Source organism: Pristis pectinata, chromosome 7 (genome assembly GCF_009764475.1).
Source record: "Pristis pectinata isolate sPriPec2 chromosome 7, sPriPec2.1.pri, whole genome shotgun sequence".
NCBI lineage: Eukaryota > Metazoa > Chordata > Chondrichthyes > Rhinopristiformes > Pristidae > Pristis > Pristis pectinata.
The window spans coordinates 99,251,796-99,265,222 of NC_067411.1; positions in this window are offsets into that span (position 1 = coordinate 99,251,796).

The following is a 13,427-nucleotide window of genomic DNA, read 5'->3' on the forward strand; positions in this document are numbered from 1 at the left end:
TACTACATCAGATGGCAGCCCGTTCCATACTCCCACCACTCTTTGAGTGAAGAAGTTCCCCCTAATGTTCCCCCTAAACTTTTCCCCTTTCACCCTAAAGCCATGTCCTCTCATACATATCTCTCCTAATCTAGGTGGAAAGAGCCTACTCGCATTAACTTTGTCTATACCCCTCATAATTTTGTAAACCTCTATCAAATCTCCCCTCATTCTTCTGCGCTCCAAGGAATAAAGTCCTAACCTGTTCAATCTTTCCCTGTAATTCAACTCCTGAAGACCCGGCAACATTCTAGTAAATCTCCTCTGCACTCTTTCAATCTTACAAGTATCCTTCCTATAGTTAGGTGACCAGAACTGCACACAATACTCCAAATTTGGCCTCACCAATGTCTCATACAACCTGCATATGTCCTTCCTTGATTTGTCCTTCCCAAATGCAACACCTCACACTTGTCTGCATTAAATTCCATCTGCCATTTTCTGGCCCATTCTTCCAGTTGGTTCAGATCCTTTTCTGCCTGGACTTGATCCATGTCCCTCCATTTCCTGCATATCTGTGTGTTTATCTAAAAGCCTTCTAAACGCCATTATCGTATCTGCTTCCACCACCACTCCTGACACCCATCACTCTCTGTGTAACAACCTTGTCCCTCACATCTTCCTTAAACTTTTCCCCTCTTACCTTAAATGCATGTCCTCTAGTGTTTGACATTCCTAACCTGGGAAAACATTCCGACCTATGCCTCTCATATTGTTATAAATTTTTATGAGCTCTCCCCTCAGCATCTGGTGCTCCAGAGAAGACAATTTGTCCAACCTCTCCTTATAACTCATAGCCTCTAATCCAGGCAGCATCCTGGTAAATCTCTTCTGCCCCCTTTCCAAAACCTTCACATTATTCCTGTAATGGGGCAACCAGAACTGCACACAATACTCGAAGTGTGGCTTAATTAAAGTTTCATGTAGCTGTATCATGACTTCCTTACTCATACTCAGTACCCCAACCAATGAAAGCAAGTGTGCCACATGCCTCCTTTACCATCCTGCCTGCTTGTGTGGCCACTTTCAGGGAGCTATGGTCTTGGACCCCAAGAGCAGTTAAGAATCAGAATCAGAATCAGGTTTATTATCACTGACATATGTCGTGAAATTTGTTGTTTTGCGGCAGCAGTACAGTGCAAAGACATAAAGACATAAAAATTACTATGTTACAAAAATAAATAAATAGTGCAAAAGAGGAATAATGAGGTAGTGTTCATGGGTTCATGGACCGTTCGGAAATCTGAAGGCAGAGGGGAAGAAGCTGTTCCTGAAATGTTGAGTGTGGGTCTTCAGGCTCCTGTACCTCCTCCCCAATGGTAGTAATGAGAAGCGGGCGTGTCCCAAATGGTGAAGGTCCTTAATGATGGATGCCGCCTTCTTGAGGCACCTCTTCTTGAAGATGTCCTCGATGGTGGGGAGGGTTGTGCCCGTGGTGGAGCTGGCTGAGTATACAACCCTCTGCAGCCTCTTTCGATCCTGCGCATTGGAGGCTCTGTACCAGGCGGTGATGCAACAACTCAGAATGCTGCCATTAACTGTACACCTCCCACATTTCACAGAAGGAGCACACCACTCCACCGACTGCCCGGTGAATCTCCTCTGCACTCTCTCCAGAGCAAATCTGACTGGTTTCATTTCTGGCAAAGTGATATAATGGACTACCTTGTAAAAGAAGACATCAATCAACTGCCTGATCCAATGACATTTCGATCCTGCTATATCTCCAGCTGAGTCCTGGAAAATTCCTGAGGCGTGGAAGTTGTCACTGACAAAGCTGCTAGTTAAGCGCAGCCATAAAGTTCAGCAGGGGAAAACAATTGTTCCAATATTTTGTGATATCTGCCCTTAACTGACCTGATAGTCTGGGTCTCCTCAGACACTCAGAAATGCATCTTCTGCCTGTTCATCCTGCCTGGTGAGTGGGGCCTCTTGCAACATGGACCTCATTACCCACTGCCTCCTGCCCAGCTGAAGGTATGTAGAGAGCCGGCTGTTTCTGCTCGTCAGGTTCCTGCTGTCCTTCCACTGTGGCTCCTCTCTCGTTCCACTGTATTGCAGATTAGGTGGTATTTAGGGTAATATAGTCATGGAGTATGGCAAAGTGGGTCCCTCCAAGGTTTGGAAAGTAAACAGAAAAATTCACAATGTTAGTGCAAATTGTAACAACAGGTTTTCCAAAGTTTCCAAGCAATGCACTAATACAAGGCCCATGAAGAAAGCCTTTCACAGAAATGCTTGAAAATGGCAAGATTTATTGCCAGGTTTGCTTCTCAGTTCTTCCACCTCCACTCAACGGCACCAATGCTTTTTAGTTTCAGTGGTGAGCTTCAGGAAGTTCAGGGAACCCGTGCACACTGACCTAAATTCTCAAAGCTCGGTGAACATTGCAGTGACATTTTCAACCTGTCTGTCCTCAGTCAGACGTGTAGCTTGATATACTTGGGATAAAGGTGGCATGTTGCAGCTGGGCAATCATCTTGTGGACGCCTACATTCAGTCCACAGGAGTGATCTCGGGCTTCTGGTTTCCTGCCACTTGAATTCCCCTTCCCACTCCCACTCTCATCTACCTCTCTGTGGCGTCATGCATTGTGACAATGAGACTCAAAAACTACACTTCATCTTCCGTCTGGACACCTTGTAGACTTCCAGACTCAGGATTGAATTTTCCAACATCAGATGGCTCGCTCTTTCCTTCTGTTTGCATCAGAAATGCTCACTTCCGCTAGTCAACATTTTGGCTCATTATGTTTCTCTTTCTATTTGTATAGTCTGGCCTTTTGGGCATAAACCACATCCTTACTATTAACAACACAGAAAAGATACATAATGTGTTTCCAATTGCTACCCTAACTGCCACATTAACTCATTTGGTCTCACTATATCAGAGATATTCCCTTTGTGATTCTTATAAATGACTTGGGTGGAGAAATGTGAGGGTGAGTCAGTAAGCTTGCAGATGACATGAAGGTTGGTGGTGTAGTAGATAGTGTAGAATGTAGGTTGCAATGGGATAATAACAGGATACAGAGCTGGGCAGAGAAGTGTCAGATGGAATTCAATCCGGAGAACTGCGAAGTGATATACTTTGGAAGAACAAACTTGAAGGCAGAGTACATGGTTAATGACAGGATTCTTAGCAGTGTGGAGGAACAGAGAGATCTTGGGGTTCGAGTATGTAGATCCCTCAAAGTTGCTGCACAAGTTGATAGGGTGGTTAAAAAGGCTTTTGGTGTGCTGGCCTTCATTAGCAAGGGGATTGAGTTCAAGAGCAGAGAGGTAATGTTGCAGCTTGATGAGACCTGCAACATCAGTTCTGGTCACCATACCATAGGAAGGATGTGGAAGCTTTGGAGAGGGTGCAGAGGAGATTTACCAGGGTGCTGCCTGGATTGGAGAACACGTCTTATGAGGAGAGGCTGTGCAAGTTAGGGCTTTTCTCCTCGGAGAGACGGAGGATGAGAAGAGACTTTATAGAGGTGTATAAGGTTATGAGAGGCACAGACAGAGTGGACAGTCAGCCTTTTTCCCAGGGTGGTAATGGCCAATACTAGAGGTCACCCATTTAAAGTGTGTGGAGGAAAGTTTGGGGGGATGTCAGAGGTAGTTTTTTTTACACAGAGAGTGGTGGATGCCTGGAATGTGCTGCTGGGGAGGGGGTGGTAGGGGCTGATATGATAGGGTCATTTAAGAGACTCTTAGATAGGCACATGGACGAAAGAAAAATGGAGGGTCATGGGAGGTGAAGTAGAGAGGGTCATAGATAGATAGAATGTGGATTAGGTTTATAGGTTGACAGAACATTGTGGGCCGAAGCAGTACTGTGCTGTGCTGTTCTATGTTCTGTGTTTTCCCCATTCCTCCCTCACCTTCTCTGCTACTGAAAAATAATATATTTTTCTCTTTCCCAGTTGTGTCAAATGGCCTTGGACCTGAAACATTAACTGTTTCTCTTTCCACAGATATTGCTTGACCTGATGATTTCTTCCAGTATTTTCTGTTTTATTTCAGATTTCCAGCACCTATTGTTTTAATGATTTTCACTTCCTTTTTCCATTAAGTTTCTGATGCCCCTGTCACTTTTAGGACATTTACCACCTCTCCCCTCCATCCACAAATCCATACAAGTTCATCTGCTCACCGTTACTTGCTGTTTTTCCTAATCTTTTGCTTCCATTTCGTCAATCATACTCGTTACCCTTTCTGGATCCTCTCAGTTACAGGACTTCTTTTATGTACCATAGCAACCCTAACTGTGCACAGTAATTTACGTACAGTCACATAAATGATTTAGGAAGTAGCGGGATTACATCACTATTGACTTTTTAATACATCTTAACATCTGACTTGCTTTACCCAATGCCAATGAGTATTGTTCAGCAGCCTCAATTTATTGTCATCAGGACCTCAGATCTTTATTATTTTTTATAAACTTTTGTATCACGTGTAATTTCTCGATTACTGGACTGAAATAAGCCACATTTACCTATTTTGTGATCTAAATGCATCATAGTTCAGTGAAGTACATGGAATACTGGAAATTGTATTTTCACACTTGAGAGAACTCAGACTAATAAATGTTTTAAGTTTATATATTACAACAATCTAAAAGATGTTTTAGGCCTTGAAATGACTTTTGTTTTGATTAATAACCTGACAGAGATCGTCCACCCTTGGTGTCAGTTACATTCTCTTTTAAACACAATTGAGGTCAGGAAACATTCTAGCAAAGACCAGTATAGACTATTAGAAGGAACAAAAAGGCCTAATAAATAGAAATCCAACCTTAGCAGCCCTACTCAAATTTATGTTCTAACTCTAACAAAAAATATGACTTCGGTTCGCAAAGGTCTCTCCTGGGACTTTCATCCATCTAGACCGTTTTGTTCTGTGTCTACCTAATCAAGAAGTTGAGTAAATTCCTGTAATATTCCTTGACATTTTATGATATTTCTAAAACAATAATTCAAACCAATCACCGTACTGTCCATTGAAAGACATCCCAGAGATATATTTTGAACTGTACTGCACCACATTTTGATTAATGAAAGAAGAATTGATTGTGGTATAGGTTGTATAAATCTCACATTTTGCAGAACTTTCTCATCTTTTAAGGATATTGGAAATTTAACTGAGGTGACCTTCAGGTTATTAATACAACAGAAGACAAAGTCCTTAAAATTTATGGTGAAGGGTAGAGGTTAGAGAATAGTACATCAGCATGGGGAAGTACATACATCAAAGCTGGGGACACAGAGGTCCTGTTGAATTTAATGGCTGAGCCTGTAGTTGTGGATTAAGATTCCATACAGAGGCCAACAATGTAGGTATAATGGGCCTTTATTTGATTTATGTAAGTATGCAGAGAAGAGCACTAATGAGAATCTCTTAGAGGTTAGAATGTACAGTTAGAAACAAAGGCAATGACTGACAATCAATCAGATTGTGGTTTAAAACTTATAGATCTGTTGGTGGGCAGGTGATGTTCACTCCAACCCATAATGCTGCACGTATGTCTGAGACAGAGGAATCCCACCTCTTGTTACAGTACCAGTGACCTGGGTTCAATTCTGGCCGCTGTCTGTAAGGAGTTTGTACGTTCTCCCCGTGTCTGCGTGGGTTTCCTCCGGGTGCTCTGGTTTCCTCCCACATTCCAAAGACGTACAAGTTAGGAAATTGTGGGCATGCTATGTTGGCGCCGGAAGAGTGGCGACACTTGCAGGCTGCCCCCAGAACACTCTATGCAAAAGATGCATTTCACTGTGTTTCGATGTACATGTGACCAATAAAGATATCTAATCTTGTCTCAATGGTACCAAATTCTCTCAATAGCCCATTCACCTCTTGTCTTTCACTCTCTCACCCTTAAAGTATTTATGGTGCTGGTCTTCAAGCCTCCAGTACAAATTATCATTCTTATACTGACTGACACATGAAGTTAAGCTGCTGATCCTTCTGTGTCAGACTGGGCTATTGAGTTTCTAACTTTGGGCAAGTATCCAATCATACACAATGGTTAAATTACATTCACAGCTTAGAAATTAGTGGGGGATTTTAACTTTCCCGATCTTGACTGGGACTGCCTTAGTGCAAGGGGTTTAGATGGGGTGGATTTTGGTAAGTGCATCCAAGGTGGTGTTTTGAGACAATATGTAGATAGTACAACCAGAGAAGGGGCTGGACTTGACCTTATCTTAGGAATTGAAACCAGACAGGTTGGGAAACACTTTGGGAGCTTTGATTCTAATTCTGTAAGCTGGGGGAAGGCTGATTTTGATAGCATAAGAGAGGACCTGGTGAAAGTAGATCGGGACCAAAAGGGTAATCTATGTGTGGAGCCAGGGATGTGGGCAAGGTCCCAAGTGAATATTTCTCATCTGTATTCACCAAGGAGAAGGACGTGGAGGGTAGTGAGTTCAGGGAGAGGTGTGTTGATCGTCTGGACCATGTCAGTATGAAGAAGGTGAAGGTGCTTGATGTCTTGGAAGACTTTAGGGTTAATATCCCCAGGGTCGGATGAGATCTATCTCGGAATGCTATGGGAAAAATGGGAGGAGATTGCTGGGACCCTGATGGAGATGTTTGCATTTTTGATAGCTACAGGCAAGGTTTCTACAGAAGACTGAAGAATAGCTATTGTTGTCCCTTTATTTAAGAAGGGCAGCAGGGATAAGCTGGGTACATACAGGCCGGTGAGCCTTAGGTCAGTTGTAGGGAAATTATTAGAAAAAAATTTAAGGGACAGGATGTACGTTCATTTGCAAAGGCGGGGCCTGATTAGGGATGGTCAGCATCACTTCCTGAGGAGGAAATCCTGTCCCAGTAATTTGATTGAGGTTTTTGAGGGGGTAATAAAGTAGGTTGATGAAGGCAGGGGCTGTAGATGTTGTCTATATGGACTTTCATAAGGCATTTGACCAGGTCCCACGTGGTGGGCTGGTCGAGAAGGTTATGGGAACATGGAACCCAAAGTGAGCTGGTTAAGTGGATCCAAAGTTGGCTTGGTGATAGGAGGGAGATGGTAGTTGTTGAAGGATGTTTCTCTGATTGGAACTCATAGTTACCACAGGGATCAGTGTGAGGATCTTTGCTGTTTTAATATATATTAATGATTGCACTGTACTGCTGCTGCAAAGCAACAAATTTCACAACATATAAATCAGTGATTAAAAAACCCGATGCTGATGATTTGGATGTGAATGTTGGAGGTATGATTAGTACATTTGCAGATGACATGAAATTTGGTGGTATTGCGGATAGCAAGGAAGGTTGATCAAGGCTACAGCACGATGTAGATCGGATGGAGAGTTGGCAGATGGAATTTAATCCTGACAAGTGCGAGGTGATGCATTCTGAGAAGCCAAATAGAGTTAGGACATATACAGTAAGTGGTAGGGAACGAAGGAATGGCGATGAACAGATAGACCTAGGGATCTAATTCCATAGCTCCCTGAAAGTGGCAACACAGGTTGATAGGGTGATGAAGAAGGCATACGGCATGCTTGCCTTCATAGGTTGGGGCACGGAATATAAGAATTGGGATGTTATGTTGCAAAACACTGGTTAGGCCGCACTTGGAGTATTGTGTGCGTTTCTGGTCACCACACCATAGAGACGATGAGATTGTGTTGGAGGGAGTCTGGAGGAGACTGACCAAGATGCTGCCTGGACTGGAGGACTTTGGTTATTGGGAGAGATCAGATATGCTAAGCTTGTTTTCCCTGGAGTGAAGGAGGCTGAGAGGTGTCCTGACAGAGGCATATAGAGGTATAGGAGAGGCATAGATAAGGTAGTTAGTCAGAAACAAAAGAGCACAGATTAAAGGTGAGGGAATGAGTTTTAAAGGGGGTCTGAAGGGTAAGTCTTTTATGCAGAGAGTGGTTGATATGTGGAACACATTATCAGAGAAGGTGATACAGTTACTGAGATATTTAGGCACACTTGCATCAGCAAGGCACAGAAGAATACTATCCTAATGTAGGCAAATGGGATTAAAGTAGATGGGTAAATATGTTGGCATGGGCATGGTGAGCCAGAGGTTCTATTTCTGTGCTGTTCAACTGTAAGAGAGGAGCTTGTGAGGAGATCTGACAGAGGTATTTAAAATCATGAAGGCCCCAAGCAGAGCAGATAGAGAGAAACTGTTCCCGTTGGTGAAGGGGCCAAGAACTTGGGGACATAAAATGAAGATGATTGGCAAAAGGACCAAAAGCGACACAAGGAGAAAATATTTTACATGGAATTGGAATTGGTTTATTATTGTCACATGTACTGAGGTACAGTGAAAAACTTGTCTTGCATACCATTCGTACAGGTCAATTCATTACACAGTGCATTGAGGTAGTACAGAACAATAACAGAATGCAGAATAAAGTGTTATAGTTACAGAGAAAGTGCAGCGCAGGCAGACAATAAGGTGCAAGGTCATAATGAGGTAGATTGTGAGGTCAAGAGTTCATCTTATCGTACTAGGGGACAATTTAATAGTCTTATAACAGCGGGATAGAAGCTGTCCTTGCAGGAACTAGAATACATTGCCATATAAAGATTAGTTCAACCATAGAACAATACAGCACAATACAGGCCCTTTGGCCCACCATGTTGTGCTGACCTTCAAACCACTCCTAAGACTATCTGCCCCCTTGCTCCCACATATCCCTCTATCTTAAATTCCTCCATATGCTTATCTAACAACTTCTTGAACTTGCCCAACGTATCAACCTCCACCACTGCCCCAGGCAGCGCATCCCATGCCCCAACCACTCTCTGGGTGAAAAACCTCCGTCTGACGTCTCCCTTGAACTTCCCACCCATTACCTTAAAGCTATGCTCCTGTATTGAGCATTGGTGCCCTGGGAAAGAGGCGCTGGCTGTCCACTCTATCTATTCCTCTTAATATTTTGTATACCTCTATCATGTCTCCCCTCATCCTCCTTCTCTCCAATGAGTAAAGCTCTAGCTCCTTTAGTCTCTCCTCATAATCCATACTCTCTAATCTAGGCAGCATCCTGGTAAATCTCCTCTGCACCCTTTCCAACACCTCCACATCCTTCCTGTAATGAGGAGACCAGAACTGGACACAGTACTCTAAGTGTGGTCTAACCAGAGTTTTGTAAAGCTGCATCATTACCTCGCAGCTCTTAAACTCGATCCCACAACTTATGAAAGCTAACATCCCATAAGCTTTCTTAACTGCCCTATCCACTTGTGTGGCAACTTTCAGTGACCTGTGGATATGAACCCCCAGATCCCTCTGCTCGTCCACACTGCCCAGAATTCTGCCATTTACCTTGTATTCCACCTTGGAGATGGTCCTTCCAAAATGTACCACCTCACACTTCTCTGGATTGAACTCCATCTGCCACTTGTCAGCCCAGCTCTGAATCCTATCAATATTCCTCTGTAAGCTTCGACAGCCCTCCACACTATCCACAACACCACCGATCTTTGTGTCATCTGCAAACTTGCTAACCCAGCCTTCCACCCCCTCATCTAAGTCATTAATAAATATCACAAAAAGTAGATGTCCCAGAACCGATCTCTGTGGGACACCACTAGTCACAGCCCTCCAATCCGAATGTACTCCCTCCACCACAACCCTCTGCTTTCTACAGGCAAGCCAATTCTGAATGCACATGGCCAAGCCTCACTGGATCCCTTGGTCTCTGACCTTCTGAAGAAGCCTACCATGCAGAACCTTGCCAAATGCTTTACTAAAATCCATGTAGACCACATCTACTGCACTACCCTCATCAATCTTCCTTGTCACCTCCTCAAAGAACCCTATCAGGTTAGTAAGGCAAGATCTTTCCTTCACAAAGCCATGCTGGCTGTCACTAATCAGTCCATGATTCTCTAAATGATCATAGATTCTATCTCTTAGAATCCTTTCTAGCAGCTTACCCACCATAGACGTAAGGCTCATCGGCCTGTAATCCCCTGGACTAGCCCTACTCCCTTTTTTGAATAAGGGGACAACAGTCTCCACCCTCCAATCCTCCAGTACCATTCCCGTGGACAACGAGGACTCAAAGATCCTAGCCAACGGTTCAGCAATCTCCTCCCTTGCCTCCCAAAGCAGCCTGGGGAATATTCCATCAGGCCCCGAGGACTTACCTGTCCTAATATTTTTTAACGGCTCCAAAACATCCTTTCTCTGGATATCTACATGCTTTAGAACACTACCCTTACCAACACTGTCCTCAGCGTCATCAAGACCCCTCTCCTTGGTGAATACTGAAGAGAAGTATTCATTGAGAACCTCACCCACTTCCACAGCTTCCAGGCACATCCTCCCACCTTTGTCTTTAATCAGACCTACCTTTACTCTAGCCATCCTTCTGCTCTTCACATACAAGTAAAAAGCCTTGGGATTCTCCTTAACTCTACTCGCCAAAGCCTTTTCATGTCCCCTTCTCGCTCTCCTCAGCCCCTTCTTAAGTTCCTTCCTTGCTACTCTATATTACTCACGAGCCCTGTCTGATCCTTGTTGCTTTCACCTTATGTATGCTGCCCTCTTCTTCCTAACTAGTCGTTCCACCTCTCTCGTCACCCACGGTTCCTTCACCCTGCCATTCCTTCTATGCCTCACCAGGACAAATTTATCCCTAACATCCTGCAAGAGATCCCTGAACAATGATCACACCTCCACAGTACATTTCCCTTCAAAAATGTCATCCCAATCTACACTCTCAAGTTCTCGACTTATAGCCTCATAATTCGCCTTTCCCCAATTAAATATCTTCCCTTCCTCTTTGCTCCTATCCCTGTCCATGACAATGCTAAAGGTTATGGAGCAGTGGTCGTCTCCCAAATGCTCACCCACTGTTAGATCTGTCACCTGACCCGGTTCATTACCTAAAACTAGATCTAATATGGCATCCCCTCTAGTCGGCCTGTCAATATACTGTGCCAGAAGTCCGTCCTGGACACACTTAACAAACTCCGCCCCATCTAAACCTTTGGCACTAAGCAGGTGCCAGTCAATATTTGGGAAGTTGAAGTCTCCCACGATAATAACCCTGCTATTTTTGCATCTTTCCAAAATCTGCCTTCCAATCCGCTCCTCAATATCCCTACTGCTACCGGGGGGCCTATAGGATACTCTCAGTAGAGTAACTGCTCCTTTCTTGTTCCTAACTTCCACCCATACTGACTCTAGAGAGGATCCTTCTACATTATCCACCCTATCTGCAGCTGTAATAGTGTCCCTGAGCAGTATCACCACCCCTCCTCCTCTTCTCCCCCCCTCCCTATCCCTTTTAAAACACTGAAAACCAGGAATATTCAATATCCATTCCTGCCCTGGTGTCAGCCATGTCTCTGTAATAGCCACAATATCATAGTCCCATGTACTTATCCAAGCTCCCAGCTCGTCTCCCTTATTCCTGATGCTTCTTGCATTTAAGTAAGTGCACTTTAGCCCATCCACCTTACTACTTTTATAGCCTGTACTCAGCTTCTCCTTCCTCAAAGCTTCTCTACCTGTTATATCTGACCTTTCCCTATCCCTTTCTTCCTCTGACCTACTCCTCCGGTTCCCATCCCCATCGCAATCTAGTTTAAACCCTCCTGAACCACCCTAGCAAACCTGGCTGCAAGGATATAGGCCCCCCTCAGGTTCAGGTGTAACCTGTCCTCTCTGTACAGGTCCCACTTTCCCCAGAAGAGATCCCAATGATCCAAAAATCTAAAACCTTCCCTCCTGCACCAACTTCTCAGCCATGCATTTATTTGCCATCTCCTCCTATTCCTACCTTCACTATCGCGTTCAAATGGGAGCTGGATAAGTATCTAAAAAATAAGCTTTTTTTGTGCTATGGAGAGATTATGGAATGAAATCAACTGGATATTGTTGCATAGAGCAAGTAATGACTCAACAGGCCTCCTTCTGTGCTGTAACTACTCTGAGACTGATGGTCTTATTGCCTCAATCGTCAGTAGATCCTTCCACTGATGAAAAGGTCTGGGAGATATTGTTGGTTAACTGAGCTCTACAGGGGGTTCCGATGAATACTTGTCAACTGGAAATTTTAACCCTGCTTCTCCCTCCACATTTGCTGCCTGACCTGCTGAGTATTTCTAGCATTTTCTGTTTTTTTATTTTTACAGGGAACTCAGTGGCACAGTGGGAGCCCCAGTCAAATGATACGGGGCAATGAAGGAGATCAGTGGATGGTTACAGGCACTCTCCAAGTCAAGTCTGTGACCATTCAAGCATCTTCAGATTAGTGAAGTCCCCAATTACCATCAGTCACAGCAGTAAATGTCAGCAGATCTTCGGAAAATATGGTCCATGATTTGTTCTGCTTGTGGCATTATTTAGTATATATCTGAATCAGTTAGCTATATCCTCATTAGCAAACATAGACCAGAATGCAGGATCTTGTATGAACAGCAACAATGTACAATGGATTTAATTTTAGCCTCTGGAACTGTGAAACCTGTTTCTTTAATTTACTTTTTCATCGTGGGTGAATACATTAAAATAATGAACATCTAAAAATAATGGTACCATCATTTTTATAGATCAATTAATTCAGGCTGAATACAAGAGAGTTGTCAGGCATATAAATAGAAGAACTAATTGAGAAGAATCACTTTGCTTAAAGTGCACATGTACTGAAGGTCACCTTCAGCAAAGACGTACCTCTCCATAAAATGTACGGTTATCCATTTACCTGCTGCAAGTTACTTCTACTGAATGTAGTTTACTCAAATTACAGATAAAATTTGACTTCAAAATGTAACCTTTAAAGATAAAGTTATTTTATGTATGTTCTACTTTTACTTTTCGTGGTCTAGGAGTATGATTCTTGCTTGGGGTGCAAGAGGTCCTGGGTTCAAATCCCGGATGAGCCCCCAATTTTGTTACGAACCAGCAACAAATGAAACACACTGAGTCATGATTCAGTGTTAAAAACTATTTTATTAATAACTACTTATGATAATAAGAAAAATAAAAGTAAAAATGTTAGTTTGTTAGAAGTAAAAATGTTAAACCTTGAACATTAACCCCAAAAACTAAACTCTTTGTGTGTGTGTGGCAAAGTCCCAAACTCCAAGTCCAGGAATAGTTCTTAAAGTTCAGTTCTGAACTTAATTAATCTTGAACCGAAAGAGACATTGTTGGGGGGGGGGGGTGCAGAGGTGGGGGTGGGGTGTTGAAGGGGTTGAATTTTAATGCAGGTGAGTCGATTGGCTTGTGAACAGTGTAAGGAAAGAGTTAAATTAGCCAAAAGTCATTTCTGATTACTCCTTAGTATGTGCAGTAGTGATTAACACAAAATGGCAGCCGTAAGACAAAATGGTGCCAGCTGGGAATGTGGGAACACATTAAGAACTTACGGCAGTACTGATGCACAGTCTTGAGAGCAGAGAAGGCTG